General features: G+C 46.3%; 1 protein-coding gene across 1 annotated transcript in view; it reads left to right on the top strand.

Moving 5' to 3' along the window:
* LOC124029851 (parathyroid hormone 2 receptor-like) overlaps window positions 1–15,277 on the top strand; it is a 94,341-nt gene that overhangs the window by 12,485 nt on the left and 66,579 nt on the right. The window lies entirely within an intron of this gene.

Raw genomic sequence — 15,277 nt, 5'->3', positions numbered from 1 at the left:
GCATCCAGTTTGCTGAGTAGAGTGTTGGAAGCCATTTTGTAGATGACATCGCCGAAGTCGAGGATCGGTAGGATAGTCAGTTTTACTAGGGTAAGCTTGGCAGCGTGAGTGAAGGAGGCTTTGTTGCGGAATAGAAAGCCGACTCTTGATTTGATTTTCGATTGGAGATGTTTGATGTGGGTCTGGAAGGAGAGTTTGCAGTCTAGCCAGACACCTAGGTAATTATAGATGTCCACATATTCAAGGTCGGAACCATCCAGGGTGGTGATGCTAGTCGGGCATGCGGGTGCAGGCAGCGATCGGTTGAAAAGCATGCATTTGGTTTTACTCGCGTTTAAGAGCAGTTGGAGGCCACGGAAGGAGTGCTGTATGGCATTGAAGCTCGTTTGGAGGTTAGATAGCACAGTGTCCAATGACGGGCCGAAAGTATATAGAATGGTGTCGTCTGCGTAGAGATGGATCAGGGAATCGCCCGCAGCAAGAGCAACATCATTGATATACACAGAGAAAAGAGTCGGCCCGAGAATTGAACCCTGTGGCACCCCCATAGAGACTGCCAGAGGACCGGACAGCATGCCCTCCGATTTGACACACTGAACTCTGTCTGCAAAGTAATTGGTGAACCAGGCAAGGAAGTCATCCGAAAAACCGAGGCTGTTGAGTCTGCCGATAAGAATATGGTGATTGACAGAGTCGAAAGCCTTGGCGAGGTCGATGAAGACGGCTGCACAGTACTGTCTTTTATCGATGGCGGTTATGATATCGTTTAGTACCTTGAGTGTGGCTGAGGTGCACCCGTGACCGGCTCGGAAACCAGATTGCACAGCGGAGAAGGTACGGTGGGATTCGGTGGGATTCGAGAAAGCTTTAGGGTTAGGGTCACAATTACGGTTAGAATTGCAGAGTAATCTGAAATGAAAGCAAATGAGTTGAAAAAAGCTCAAATACTCCAAACATTGAGAGGAGGGATATTAAAGTAAAGAATAAAGATTTTAAGCATGGTCAAGAAGCCTTTTTAGATAGGGTTTCTGAGAAAGTGAGTATGTTTCAAGGCCAACAAACAATAAGCAAAATAGAAAGACCTGGCAGCAGTACTGGATAAGCTTTAGTCCGTCGTTAAATTGTCTCATCAGGCATATTGAATGATGCAGATAGACGGGTTGGTTGTTTAGCAACAAAACCAAGTCTGATTAAACCAAGATTGAACTCTATGGCCTGAATGCCAAGAGTCACGTCTGGAGGAAACCTGGCACCATCCCTACGGTGAGGCATGGTGGTGGTGGCATGTTTTTCAGCAGCAGGGACTGGGGAGATTAGTCAGGATCAAGGGAAAGATGAACGGAGCAAAGTACAGGGAGATCCTTGATGAAAACCTGCTCCAGAGCGCGAAGTACCTCAGACTGGGGGCGAAGATTCACCTCAAACAGGACAACAACCCTAAGCTCACAGCCAAGACAACATAGGAGTGGCTTCGGGACAAGTCTCTGAATGTCCTTGAGTGGCCCAGCCAGAGCCCGGACTTGAACCCGATCAAATATCTCTGGAGAGACGTAAAAATAGCTGAGCAGTGACGCTCTCCATCCAACCTGACAGAGCTTGAGAGGATCTGCAGAGAAGAATGGGAGAAACTCCCCAAATACAGGTGTGCCAAGCTTGTAGTATCATACCCAAGAAGACTCAATGCTGTAAACACTGCCAAAGGTGCTTCAACAAAGTACTAAGTAAAGAGTCTGAGTACTTATGTAAATGTCATATTTTGTTTTTTCATGTTTTTTTTCTAAAACTCTGTTTATGATTTGTCATTATGGGGTATTGTTTGTAGATGATAAGGGGGGGATGATATAAAATATTTTAGAATAAGACTTTAATGTAACAATGTGGGAGAAGTCAAAGGGTCTGAATACCTTCCGAATGCTCTGTATTTGCCACCTCCAAATGTTTATTGAAGCATAAATACATTCACACATTGAGCCCTTGTCTCTCAAATATATTGTTGTAGTTCACTGTTATTGGTTATTGTTATTATTGTTATATAGTTATTTGTTAACTAGCTAGTTAATTTTTTTTGCCATATTAGCGTAGACATGACATCAGTCAAAACACCTCAAAACAAGATGTGGTATCAATAACAAGATACAATGAGCTGAAACGAACCACCTATGATTTCCCACACTGCAGCTTCTTGTCATTGCTGCTAGGTATCTGACCGTTCAGAACCAGAAAAACGCATGCCTTCTGGCCACATCGAAGCATGTGTATCATTTTAGTGATGTTGTCAGATAAATATGAAACTCTCTGGATGAACAGACTCAAGAGAAATACTATATAATGATAATAATATTAGTCATCGACTCTGTGCTTCAAAACAAGACCATGTTTACTCCTCCAGAAGTTGATGTTTTCTACCTCAAGTTCAAACCACCACAACATTCACTTCAATGTGCTCCTTATGGGCAGGTCTTGTTGCCACTCCAAACAGAGAGAGGAAGCAGTGAGCAACCTCAAAGTATATATGTTACATTTGGAAGAGGAATTTTACTTAACTAGGCAAGTCAGTTAAGAACAAATTCTTATTTACAATGACGGTCTACACCACCCAGATGACCCTGGGCCACTTGTGCACCGTCCTTTGAGAATCCCAATCACGGCCGGTTTTGATACAGCCTGGATTCAAACCAGGGTTTCAGCAGTGACACCTCAAGCACTGAAATGCAGTGCCTTAGACCTCTGTACCACTCAGGAGCCTAAGGAAATTTGGTCAAGTGCAGTTGAAGAATATTCATCTCCGATGTACTGGTGTTGTCAACTCTCTCTCTCTCCTCTTTAATAAAATCAATGTTCATTGGTCGCGTGCACAGTTTAGAAGATGCTATAGTGATTGCAGCAAAATGCTTATGTTACTAGTTCCTAACAATGCAGTGAAATGAAAAAGAAGTAGACAAATAATATATGTATTTTTTTACCAAAAACAATCTCGAAATGTCTGAACGAATCCAATTAACCCAAATAACGCTAACAGTAATCCAAATAAAATCCATTCGTATCTACACCGGATTCATTTACACAAGATATACTACGAATGATATCTGCATTATTACCCTCCCTCTCTTGCTCTCTCTCTCTTTCTCCTCGTTCCCTCTCTTCTTTTCGTCACATTCATTTACAAAGGACAGAATGCGCTCCAAATAAATTTGAGTCAAGATAGCAGGGACTGGGGAGCAGGGATCTCATCGTCAGATGATCCCATTCCAGGACGTGATCTCAGAAACCGATGGATACCGATATCATTACAATATCGACAACAACCTGTGGCAGCACATGGCTAACCTCTACAACCAGCATCCACAGTTTACCTGACTCCACAAGCAAGAGAGCAGGTGCAGAGTACCAGCACCATGGAGCCTGCAGCCCCCCCTTGACCAACTATCCCCTTTGCTCAGGTCCTCTGCCCCCACACTGCACAGGCGAAGAAAATTCACTACCCTCACTACATTGAATCACGTATATATATATATGCCATTTTGCAGACGCTTTTATCCAAAGCGACTTACAGTCATGTGTGCATACATTCTACGTATGGGTGGTCTCGGGGATCGAACCCACTACCCTGGCGTTACAAGCGCCATGCTCTACCAACTGAGCTACAGAAGGACCCGTGGGGAACCTAAGGACCCGTACGGAACCTAAGTGCCCTGACCACCGCCGTGGCCTCCCAACTCGGTGAGGCCTTATGGATCCATACACCCGTATCAAGCCTGTTCAGTAAGGTCCAGGTCCCCACAGTTCTACCAACCTCCTCACAACACACCCAGTACAACGAACTGTCACTATCCCACACCCAGCTCATGGATAAGCCAAATGACACTGCTGCCCACGTTTCAGTCCCTCTACCGCTAACATAGTGCCATGGAAAGCCGCTACAGAGGCCACCATGACCACGCAGACCTACACTGCCACAATCCCTGCCGCAGACAGTTGTTTCAAGTAGGCAGTCAGCCGAAAGTCTCTAAACGGCAGTATGGAGATGTGACCACGCACTCTGCCTTGATGCTGTTAACTCCACCAAACCAGCCATGGACTGGGGGAACACCCGGAGCAACCAGTTTTCCAAATACGTTGCCTTTCTCAGGCTGAGTCTGCATCAAAACAGCCATTATCCACTGTTCCAGGCTATTCTGGTCTACCACCTGTTCAGACTCAGTCCACCGACCAACCCTCCATCAGCTGCTCTATCCTATTTAACTGACCAAACGTGTACTGCACTTGCCCAGCCAGGTTATCCTCCATGGATCTCTCCTCTCCAGCGGACTTATCAGCTGCCACCTGCTGCACCTCTCCATCCAGCTCACCCGCCAGTACCTGCTGCACCTCTCCATCCAGCTCACCCGCCAGTACCTGCTGCACCTCTCCATCCAGCTCACCCGCCAGTACCTGCTGCACCTCTCCGTCCAGCTCACCCGCCAGTACCTGCTGCACCTCTCCGTCCAGCTCACCCGCCAGTACCTGCTGCACCTCTCCGTCCAGCTCACCCGCCAGTACCTGCTGCACCTCTCCGTCCAGCTCACCCGCCAGTACCTGCTGCACCTCTCCGTCCAGCTCACCCGCCAGTACCTGCTGCACCTCTCCATCCAGCTCACCCGCCAGTACCTGCTGCACCTCTCCGTCCAGCTCACCCGCCAGTACCTGCTGCACCTCTCCGTCCAGCTCACCCGCCAGTACCTGCTGCACCTCTCCGTCCAGCTCACCCGCCAGTACCTGCTGCACCTCTCCGTCCAGCTCACCCGCCAGTACCTGCTGCACCTCTCTGTCCAGCTCACCCGCCAGTACCTGCTGCACCTCTCCGTCCAGCTCACCCGCCAGTACCTGCTGCACCTCTCTGTCCAGCTCACCCGCCAGTACCTGCTGCACCTCTCCAACCAGCTTACCTGCCTGGATCTGCTGCACCGTCAGCCTATTCACCAGCCTATCCACTCCAGCAACCGCACCTGCAACCGGTACCTGTGTTAAGGCTTCCCAATCTAGTCCACAACAGTGAAGTGAGTTCGCAGACTTCAAGATGACACTGGACTACCTCTTGAATCCTCATATAGAACTCTCAGAACACTACAAGCACAGGGTCCTCATGCTTGAGCTCAAGCATGTCGACACTACCAGCAGCCCTACACTGCAGCTATGCAGGCTTTCAACGCATATGTCATGGATTTAGAAGCTTCTTTACATCATTTGAGTCAATTGGAGGTTTACCTGTGGAAGTATTTCAAGGCCTACCTTCAATCTCAGTGCCTCTTTGCTTGACATCATGGGAAAATATAAAGAAATCAGAAAAACAATTGTAGACCTCCACAAGTCTGGTTCATCCTTGGGAGCAATTTCCAAATGCCTGAAGGTACCACGTTCATCTGTACAAACAATAGTACTCAAGTATAAACACCATGGGACTACGCAGCCGTCATGCCGCTCAGGAAGGAGACACGTTCTGTCTCCTAGAGATGAACGTACTTTGGTGCGAAAAGTGCAAATCAATCCCAGAACAACAGCAAAGGACCTTGTGAAGATGTTGGAGGAAACAGGTACAAAAGTATCTATATCCACAGTAAAACAGGTCCTATATCGACATAACCTGAAAGGCCGCTCAGCAAGGAAGACGCCACTGCTCCAAAACCGCCATAAAAAAGCCAGACTACAGTTTACAACTGCACATGGGGACAAAGATTGTACTTTTTGGAGAAATGTCCTATGGTCTGATGAAACAAAAACAGAACTGTTTGGCCATAATGACCATTGTTATTTTTGGAGGAAAAAGGGGGAGGTTTGCAAGCAGAAGAACACCATCCCAACCATGAAGCACAGGGGAAGCATCATGTTGTGGGCGTGCTTTGCTGCAGCATCTCAAGCAACATCTCAAGACATCAGTCAGGAAGTTAAAACTTGGTTGCAAATGGGTCTTCCAAGTGGACAATGACACCAAGCATACTTCCAAAGTTGTGGCAAAATGGCTTAAGGACAACAAAGTCAAGGTATTGGAGTGGCCATCACAAAGCCCTGACCTCAATCCCTTAGAAAATGTGTGGGCAGAACTGAAAAAGCGTGTGCGAGCAAGGAGGCCTACAAACCTGACTCAGTTACACCAGTTCTGTCAGGAGGAATGGGGCAAAATTCACCCAACTTATTGTGGGAAGCTTGTGGAAGGCTACCCGAAATGTTTGACCCAAGTTAAACAATTTAAAGGCAATGCTACCAAATTGTAATTGAGTGTGTGTAAACCTCTGACCCACTGGGAATGGGATGAAATAAATCATTCTCAATACTATTATTCTGACATGTCACATTCTTAAAAGAAATGTATTTGGCTAAGGTGTTTGTAACATCCCTGTTTTGCTTGTTATTTTGGCATTAATGTGTCACATATCAGTTTGCAAACTATGTCAAAAAACATCTGACACTGCTGAACATATAGCACTAACGCCAACGCTAAGATTCACCATTGCATGGTTAAGATAGAGTCATAGGTATACTAAGAGATTTATGAAGCCATTGTAAAGACAGAATAACACAATACAAATTGAACAAGGGCTACTTACAGTATATGCAGGCGAAGGTGTTTTAGTGTATTCATTCGAGCCATATTGGATTCAGAATCAAATTGATTCACACCAACAGTCTTTATATGCATGAATGTTATACACAATTCTGGAAACACTTTCTTTCATTTACAAAATTCAAGTTTACAACTGATTGAACATCTTTTTTAAAATAATTTTTATTTAACATCCATCAAATGTTATTATAGCAGCCATATTGGATTTTGGACTCCATATTGGATTTTGGACGCCATATTGGATTTGCGGCAAAATAGAAAGATAATTTGTGATGCCACCCTGACTTAATTGCAAGACTAGGGACTAAAGATACAAAATCATTTAACCAGTTATGCATTAGGAGGTTCTTTAAAATGTAATTTCAATGTCTTGCTATTTGTTTGTGTATGTTGGGCAGACAATTGACTACTTGTATTCCACATTTTAGCAATATCAGAGCTTGCAATTTTGGGTTACATGTATTGGGCTACATGACAAAACACAACCAGGGCTGTCTTAAAATGTTTGTGGCCTTGCCTATTAGCTTTGTCTGATGTGTAAGGCCAGTGCTTTAGCCCTGAGTACACTAGAGAGAGGGAGCACACAGGCTATTCGACAGCGTGGGAGAGGTCTCTTTATTAAGAGCCGTTTCGGAAGAATGAATAGACTCTTTCTCCAGTTAATGTATTAATGGAGCTGTTGAACAGAGCACACTCAGGGATTGACTCTACAATCCTCAGAATCATTGAGAGTGGGTGGCTCGGAAAGAGTATCTTGACAACTTCAGAGTAAATCTGTAATGTTCTCCTCGTTTAGCCTAATAGTCCTCCAAGCTCAAATAACGGGCACTTAGCAGTTGTTTTTTAATAGATAATTAGATTTTCAGCAACACATTTTGGAACTAAGGAAATTTGATTCCCCTGGGCAAAGCATAACCAATTTGGTCTAATATCCAGCTAAATTGTGTGAGACTTCTGGAGGCGTTTATAGTCTATGAGAGCAGCCTGTCCAAGAGTCAATCCTCAAAGAAGGACACTAACATGCTGACCGGACCGCATGCGTGCGGATTTTGTCCCCCCACACCAGATGCGATCAGGATACGCAGGTTGAAACGTCAAAGCAAACTCTGAACCAACTATATTAATTTGGGGACAGGTCGAAAAATATTAGACATTTATGACAATAGCTAGCTAGCTTGCTGATGCTAGCAAATTTTTATTGGGATATAATCACTGGGTTGTTATTTTACCTGAAATGTACAAGGTCCTCTCAAGCTTAACACAATTTAATCCATCATATGAAAAGGGTAACGTCTAAACCGCCTACCTTTGACTCTTTCCTTCTGTTTCTAGTAATCATTATATCACAAGGCAGGGCCTGACCTCATCCTAGATGCTGTTCTTCATATTGCAACTCCCCTCCAAGTTTTGTGTTTTCGTCATCCAACACCTCCCACATATTTGGTCAGGCCAAGGGTGCTACTCTCTCCTCTTCCATGATCATCTCTTCCCTGGGTTTATGTTGTGTTTCTATGTATCCTCCAGGCCGGGGTTTTCCGTAGGTCGATGGGATTGCGGCTCACAGAACAGGGCTCCGGGCAGCGAGCGGAAATGGAGGTTGGCTGCCTGACCTGGCATCCTTTCACTCCCTCCTCTCTACATTTTCCTCCTCTGTCTCTGCTGCTAAAGCCATTTTCTACCACGCTAAATTCCAAGAGTCAGGCTTTGCCACCTTCTCCTCCCTCCTGAATCCTGTCTGCAGATGATTTTGGGAATCCGTCGTTTGCTAAGTCAAAGACACCCTGGTTCTGTTTGCCCTACCCTATGCTCTATTTCCAGATGAAATCTGGGTGCCCAACAATTGTTCCTCCTCTCTCCAGTCCGGAGTAGTGTCATCAACTCAGATAGGTCCCTTGTAAGCGAGAGGTTTCTACACGATCCCTCCGTTTGTTGTTTTTGTATTTATTGGTTATTTATTTCAGTATCGTCTCTGAATGTTTTTCATTCATTAAAGACATGAGTAACCACCTAACTGCTCTCATCCTTCTAGATTTCGGTCTGAACCATCAGATCTTCTCCACAAACGAAGAACAGGCAGGTGGCGATGGCAGAATCACCCACCACACACGGACCGCTATACACCAAGCAGCTCTGTTAACAGGCAGCGACAGCATGAACAGCGAAGGGAGGACGTTATGTGGATGAGATCACCAAGCATGGAGACGGACTTCCTGGGAAGAAATGGTCCTTCTGTAGCTGACAAGTTGTGTCCTCCTCCCAGAGCAAGAATGGCGACAACACCCTTGTAACGCCAGGGTAGTGGGTTCATCCCGCAGAGGACCACCCACACGTAGAATCCAGGCATGCACACATGACTGTAAGTGGCTGGGCTCCCTGCCTGTGATAAAAGCAGTCTGCTAAATGGCATATATTCCACTGGCTTATTATTATTATATTATTAAATAGACCTCCAGGTGGGCCCTACACCCAAACAAGGGTCGTTCATCCACCTCTGGCCTGCTCGCCTCCCCCACTGAGGAGAGTGCCAGGTCAAAAGCCCGCCTGGGATTCGCTGGAGCAGTGCAAAGAGGGCTATAGGAGAATGGAGTCGAAGAGAAAGACACGGCAGACACCAATCCACATATAAAAGGGCCAGTAATCCCTCTCACCCCACCCCCTAAGTTTTAGATGCACTATTGAAACCCGATAAAGGTCTTAAATGTAAAATGTAATGTAATCACTGGGTTGTTATTTTACCAAATATTTATTGGGGGAATGCTCAGAGGGAGAGTGGCTGAGTGACAGGAGTCATTGGGGGTTTTGAGGTATTGAGCCAACTCTCCCTGTTAATCGTGATTCTCGTTGTCTCTGAGCAGCTGCAGTGGGAGAGGCTGCACCACTTGGAGAGATTGGACATGGGAGGAAGAACTGGAGGCGCTGGAAAAGGACCCTGGGGCTCAGCCAAAAAATTATTGGGGGCTTACAGGGAATATGGCTACCCCAGGAGGAACTTGCGCAAACTCCCTGTGCTTACCGGGGGGCTAGAGAGACCGGGCAGGCACCGTGTTATGCTATGGAGCGCACTGTGTTTCCAGTGTGGCTGCATAGCCCGGTGCAGTTCATACCAGCCCTTCGTATTGGCCGGGCTAGAGTGGGCATCGAGCCAGGTAAGGTTGGGCAGGCTCGGTGCTCAAGAGCTCCAGTGCGCCTGCACGGTCCGGTCTATCCAGAGCCACCTCCACACACCAGTCCTCCGGTTGCAGCTCCCCGCACCAGGCTTCCTGTGCGTGTCCTCGCTCCAGTATCACCAGTGCCAGCACCATGCATCAGGCCTACAGTGCGCCCCGCCTCTCCTGTGCTGTCGGAGTCTCCCGCCTGTTCAGCACTATCAGAGCCTTCCTCCTCTACAGCGCTGCTGGAGTCTCCTGTCTGTTCAGCGCTATCAGAGCCTTCCTTCCCTCCTGCGCTGTCGGAGTCTTCCGCCTGTTCAGCGCTATCAGAGCCTTCCTCTTCTACAGCGCTGCTGGAGTCTCCTGTCTGTTCAGCGCTATCAGAGCCTTCCTTCCCTCCTGCGCTGTCGGAGTCTCCCGCCTGTTCAGCGCTATCAGAGCCTTTCTCCTCTCCTGCGCTGTCGGAGTCTCCCGCCTGTTCAGCGCTATCAGAGCCTTCCTCCTCTACAGCGCTGCCGGAGCCTCCTGCCTGTTTGGAGCAGCCCGAGCTGTCAGTCTGCATGAAGCAGCCAGAGCTGTCAGTCTTCAAAGTGCTGTCAGTCTGCAATGAGCTGTCAGTCTGCAATGAGCTGTCAGTCTGCAAGAAGCTGTCAGTCTGCAAGGAGCTGTCAGTCTGCATAGAGCAGCTAGATCTGCCAGTCAGCCATGATCTTCTAGATCTGCCAGTCAACCAGAATCTTCCAGATCTGCTAGTCAACCAGAATCTTCCAGATCCGCCAGCCAGCCAGGATCTACCGGAGCCTACTACCTGCCTGAGCTTCATCTCAGTACTGGGCTTCCTCTCAGTACTGGGCTGCCCCTCAGTCCCGAGCTGCCCCTCAGTCCCGAGCTGCCCCTCAGTCCCGAGCTGCTCCTCAGTTCAGTGGGGTTCTGGGTGAGGACTATTAGGCCATGATCGGCGGCGAGGGTGGATTATCCCAGGACGCGAAGGGGAGGAACTAGGACATTAATGGAGTGGGGTCCACGTCCCGAGCCGGAACCACCACCATGGACAGACGTCCACCCGAACCCTCCCTATGATTTTGAGGTGTGTCCGGGAGTCCGCACCTTAGTGGGGGGGGGTTCTGTCACGCCTTGGTCATAGTGTTTTGTGTTTTCGTTATGTATTTGGTTTGGATACACAATAACAATATCAACTGGTGAGTGAACATGGGGGATGATGAAGGTAATGAAGTCCAGTTGTTAATCATAATGATTAATCATAATGATCATTATTAATCATAATGATTAACACATGTGCGTAATGATGAGTGCCAGGACGGGTGGCTAGTACTCTGGTGACGTTGTACGCCGGATGGGAGGAGCAGGAGTAGACGTGACAGTCACAAATTGAACCAAGTTCTATTTTAGCACCTTGATGCGCACAAACAGTGTGGGTGCAATGATTGAATAACATGTATGTGTACATTTATTTTGCAATGCTCACATACGTGACATGAGTGGTGTGGTCAGCATGTTATGGGTGTTTTTGATTGGTTACTTAGTTGCAAATTGGGGTTTTCAGCAAAACTGCAGAACATTGTGGACCTTAGGAAATGTGATTGCCCTGGGCAAAAAGTAAGCGATTTGGTCTTACACAGTTGTGTGGAAGACCATTATGTCCCATTCATATCTAACAGTCAAGACGATGGTTTAAAATCTCGGCCTTAAGAAATGAGACAAACTGCTAAACGATGTCCGCGCACTCGTGGAAATTCTGTTAACATAATTTTAAAAATCCCCATCATAAATACGTCAGTTTAAGCCATAGATATCTTTTGCATTGGATGCGTCTCAATCCACCACATCACCCTATGTTGCACTTCCGCATATGCAGTGAATGGTGACAGAGCTAAAGCGGTGCTTGTCAGTTCATGAGTCATCATGAAAATCGGTCTTCTCACAAAATCGTTTGTAACGTCTGAAACTGTTATAACACCTCTATGGAAAGACTTTCGCTAACACGACGGTGTTCTCCGTTTTGCTCTTTGACTCCCACAAACGTCTAGCGACTTGTCTGTAGTCGGTACAGCCAGTCTGCCAACTTCTACTATGACCTCTGTGGAAAGGTGAGACTCTCTAAGACACCCACAGGCTTCACAGGATTGGTCTGAAGGTATCCTGGTAGCAGCTGAATAAGTGAATGGAAGTATACATGAATACTGTTTAGTGGGTTAAATACATGTCCCCAATTTTTTTCTCCTGATCTTCTTCTGGTAAGATGGCGCCAACAGATATGGCAGCTCTGCTTCTAGGTCCTAAGCATCTTTGCAGTATTTAGTTTTTTGGTGTGTTATTTCTTGCATTATTGGCCCATAATTAGCCCATTTTGCATTACTACATATACAGTGCCTTGCGAAAGTATTCGCCCCCTTGAACTTTGCGACCTTTTGCCACATTTCAGGCTTCAAACATAAAGATATAAAGGTTTTTTTGTGAAGAATCAACAACAAGTGGGACACAATCATGAAGTGGAGCGACATTTATTGGATATTTCAAACTTTTTTAACAAATCAAAAACTGAAAAATTGGGCGTGCAAAATTATTCAGCCCCTTTACTTTCAGTGCAGCAAACTCTCTCCAGAAGTTCAGTGAGGATCTCTGAATGATCCAATGTTGACCTAAATGACTAATGATGATAAATACAATCCACCTGTGTGTAATCAAGTCTCTGTATAAATACACCTGCACTGTGATAGTCTCAGAGGTCCGTTAAAAGCGCAGAGAGCATCATGAAGAACAAGGAACACACCAGGCAGGTCCGACATACTGTTGTGAAGAAGTTTAAAGCCGGATTTTGATACAAAAAGATTTCCCAAGCTTTAAACAACCCAAGGAGCACTGTGCAAGCGATAATATTGAAATGGAAGGAGTATCAGACCACTGCAAATCTACCAAGACCTGGCCGTCCCTCTAAACTTTCAGCTCATACAAGGAGAAGACTGATCAGAGATGCAGCCAAGAGGCCCATGATCACTCTGGATGAACTGCAGAGATCTACAGCTGAGGTGGGAGACTCTGTCCATAGGACAACAATCAGTCGTATATTGCACAAATCTGGCCTTTATGGAAGAGTGGCAAGAAGAAAGCCATTTCTTAAAGATATCCATAAAAAGTGTTGTTTAAAGTTTGCCACAAGCCACCTGGGAGACACACCAAACATGTGGAAGAAGGTGCTCTGGTCAGATGAAACCAAAATTGAACTTTTTGGCAACAATGCAAAACGTTATGTTTGGCGTAAAAGCAACACAGCTCATCACCCTGAACACACCATCCCCACTGTCAAACATGGTGGTGGCAGCATCATGGATTCGGCCTTTGTTTTTCTTCAGCAGTGACAGGGAAGATGGTTAAGATTGATGGGAAGATGGATGGAGCCAAATACAGGACCATTCTGGAAGAAAACCTGATGGAGTCTGCAAAAGACCTGAAACTGGGACGGAGATTTGTCTTCCAACAAGACAATGATCCAAAGCATAAATCAAAATCTACAATGGAATGGTTCAAAAATAAACATATCCAGGTGTTAGAATGGCCAAGTCAAAGTCCAGACCAGAATCCAATTGAGAATCTGTGGAAAGAACTGAAAACTGCTGTTCACAAATGCTCTCCATCCAACCTCACTGAGCTCGAGCTGTTTTGCAAGGAGGAATGGGAAAATATTTCAGTCTCTCGATGTGCCAAACTGATAGAGACATACCCCAAGCGACTTACATCTGTAATCGCAGCAAAAGGTGGCGCTACAAAGTATTAACTTAAGGGGGCTGAATAATTTTGCACGCCCAATTTTTCAGTTTTTGATTTGTTAAAAAAGTTTGAAATATCCAATAAATGTCGTTCCACTTCATGATTGTGTCCCACTTGTTGTTGATTCTTCACAAAAAAAGTACAGTTGTATATCTTTATGTTTGAAGCCTGAAATGTGGCAAAAGGTCGCAAAGTTCAAGGGGGCCGAATACTTTCGCAAGGCACTGTAGCTGGAAAGAACCTTTGGATATCAGAGCGGTGGTAACTCACCAGCATTACGACCAGGATTATGACTTTCCCAAATTGGATCCTGTGTTCGTACCACCCAGGGTTATATATATTACATTATATATATTTAACTTGTTCCAGAGACGGCTCCAAAACACTGCTGCCGGAGAAGCGGACTTCTAGTCCGACTCAGGTGTGCACACCACCCACCGCTTCCGAGTGTATTACTTTCAAATGTTCAGTCTCTGGATAATTAGTAGATGAGCTCAGAGTGAGGATCTCCTTCCAGAGAGACATCAGGGATTGTAGCGTAGTCTGTTTCACGGAAACATGGCTCTAACGGGATATATTGTCCCCATCTATTCAGCCATCTGGGATCTCAGTACATTGCACAGACAGGAATAAAGAACTCTCTGGGAAGAAGAAAGGCGGGGGTGTATGTTACATGATTATGATATCATACAGAAATTCAAGTCCTTTTGTTCACCCAACCTAAAATACCGACCATATTACCCCCCAGGAGAATTCTCTTTGGTTATAGTCACAGACGTGTATAATCCCCCTCAAGCCGATACCACGATGGCCCTCTTAGAACTGGACTTTATGCAAACTGGAAAAAACATATCCTTTATTGTAGTTTGGGATTTTAACAAAGCAAATTTGAGGAATACGCTACCGAAGTTCTACCAACACTGACCGTACAGTTGTACTTGAGTTGGTAAAACATTGGACCACTGCTACTCAACTTTTTTTAAATGCCTACAAGGCCCTCCCCCGCCCTCCATTCGGCAAATCTGATCACGACTCCATCTTGCCACTCCCATGCTATTTGTAGAGGTCTTGATTATGGAACGAGTTGCAGCTGGTAGGGATCTGCTCTGACTCCAGCACACCTGTCTTCAACCACACAATCACACATAGAGGGAGAGGGAGAGAGAGGGAGTGTACAGGGGAATAACTGCAGGTCAAGAAGACACCGGATGAACACCAAAGGGCGTAGCAGGAGTAGAAGTAGATGTGACAAGGAACTCAACAACCCGAGCCGCGGCCTGTTCACCCCGCTATCATCCAGCAGGCGAGGCCAGTACAAGTGCATCAAAGCTGGGACTGAGAGACTGAAAAACAGCTTCTATCTTAAGGACCTTAAGGTCTTAAGGTCACAGAACAGGGCTCCGGGCAGCCGAGCGGAAATGGAAGAAAACTCGCCTCCCTACGGACCTGGCATCCTTTCACTCCCTCCTCTCTACATTTTCCTCCTCTGTCTCTGCTGCTAAAGCCACTTTCTACCACTCTAAATTCCAAGCATCTGCCTCTAACCCTAGGAAGCTCTTTGCCACCTTCTCCTCCCTCCTGAATCCTCCTCCCCCTCCCCCACCCTCCTCCCTCTCTGCAGATGACTTAATCAACCATTTTGAAAAGAAGGTCGACGACATCCGATCCTCGTTTGCTAAGTCAAACGACACCGCTGGTTCTGCTCACACTGCCCTACCCTGTGCTCTGACCTCTTTCTCCCCTC

Source organism: Oncorhynchus gorbuscha, linkage group LG01 (assembly GCF_021184085.1).
Source record: "Oncorhynchus gorbuscha isolate QuinsamMale2020 ecotype Even-year linkage group LG01, OgorEven_v1.0, whole genome shotgun sequence".
NCBI lineage: Eukaryota > Metazoa > Chordata > Actinopteri > Salmoniformes > Salmonidae > Oncorhynchus > Oncorhynchus gorbuscha.
Note: the sequence above shows the minus strand (reverse complement) of the source record. Positions and strands in the feature narration are given on the sequence as shown.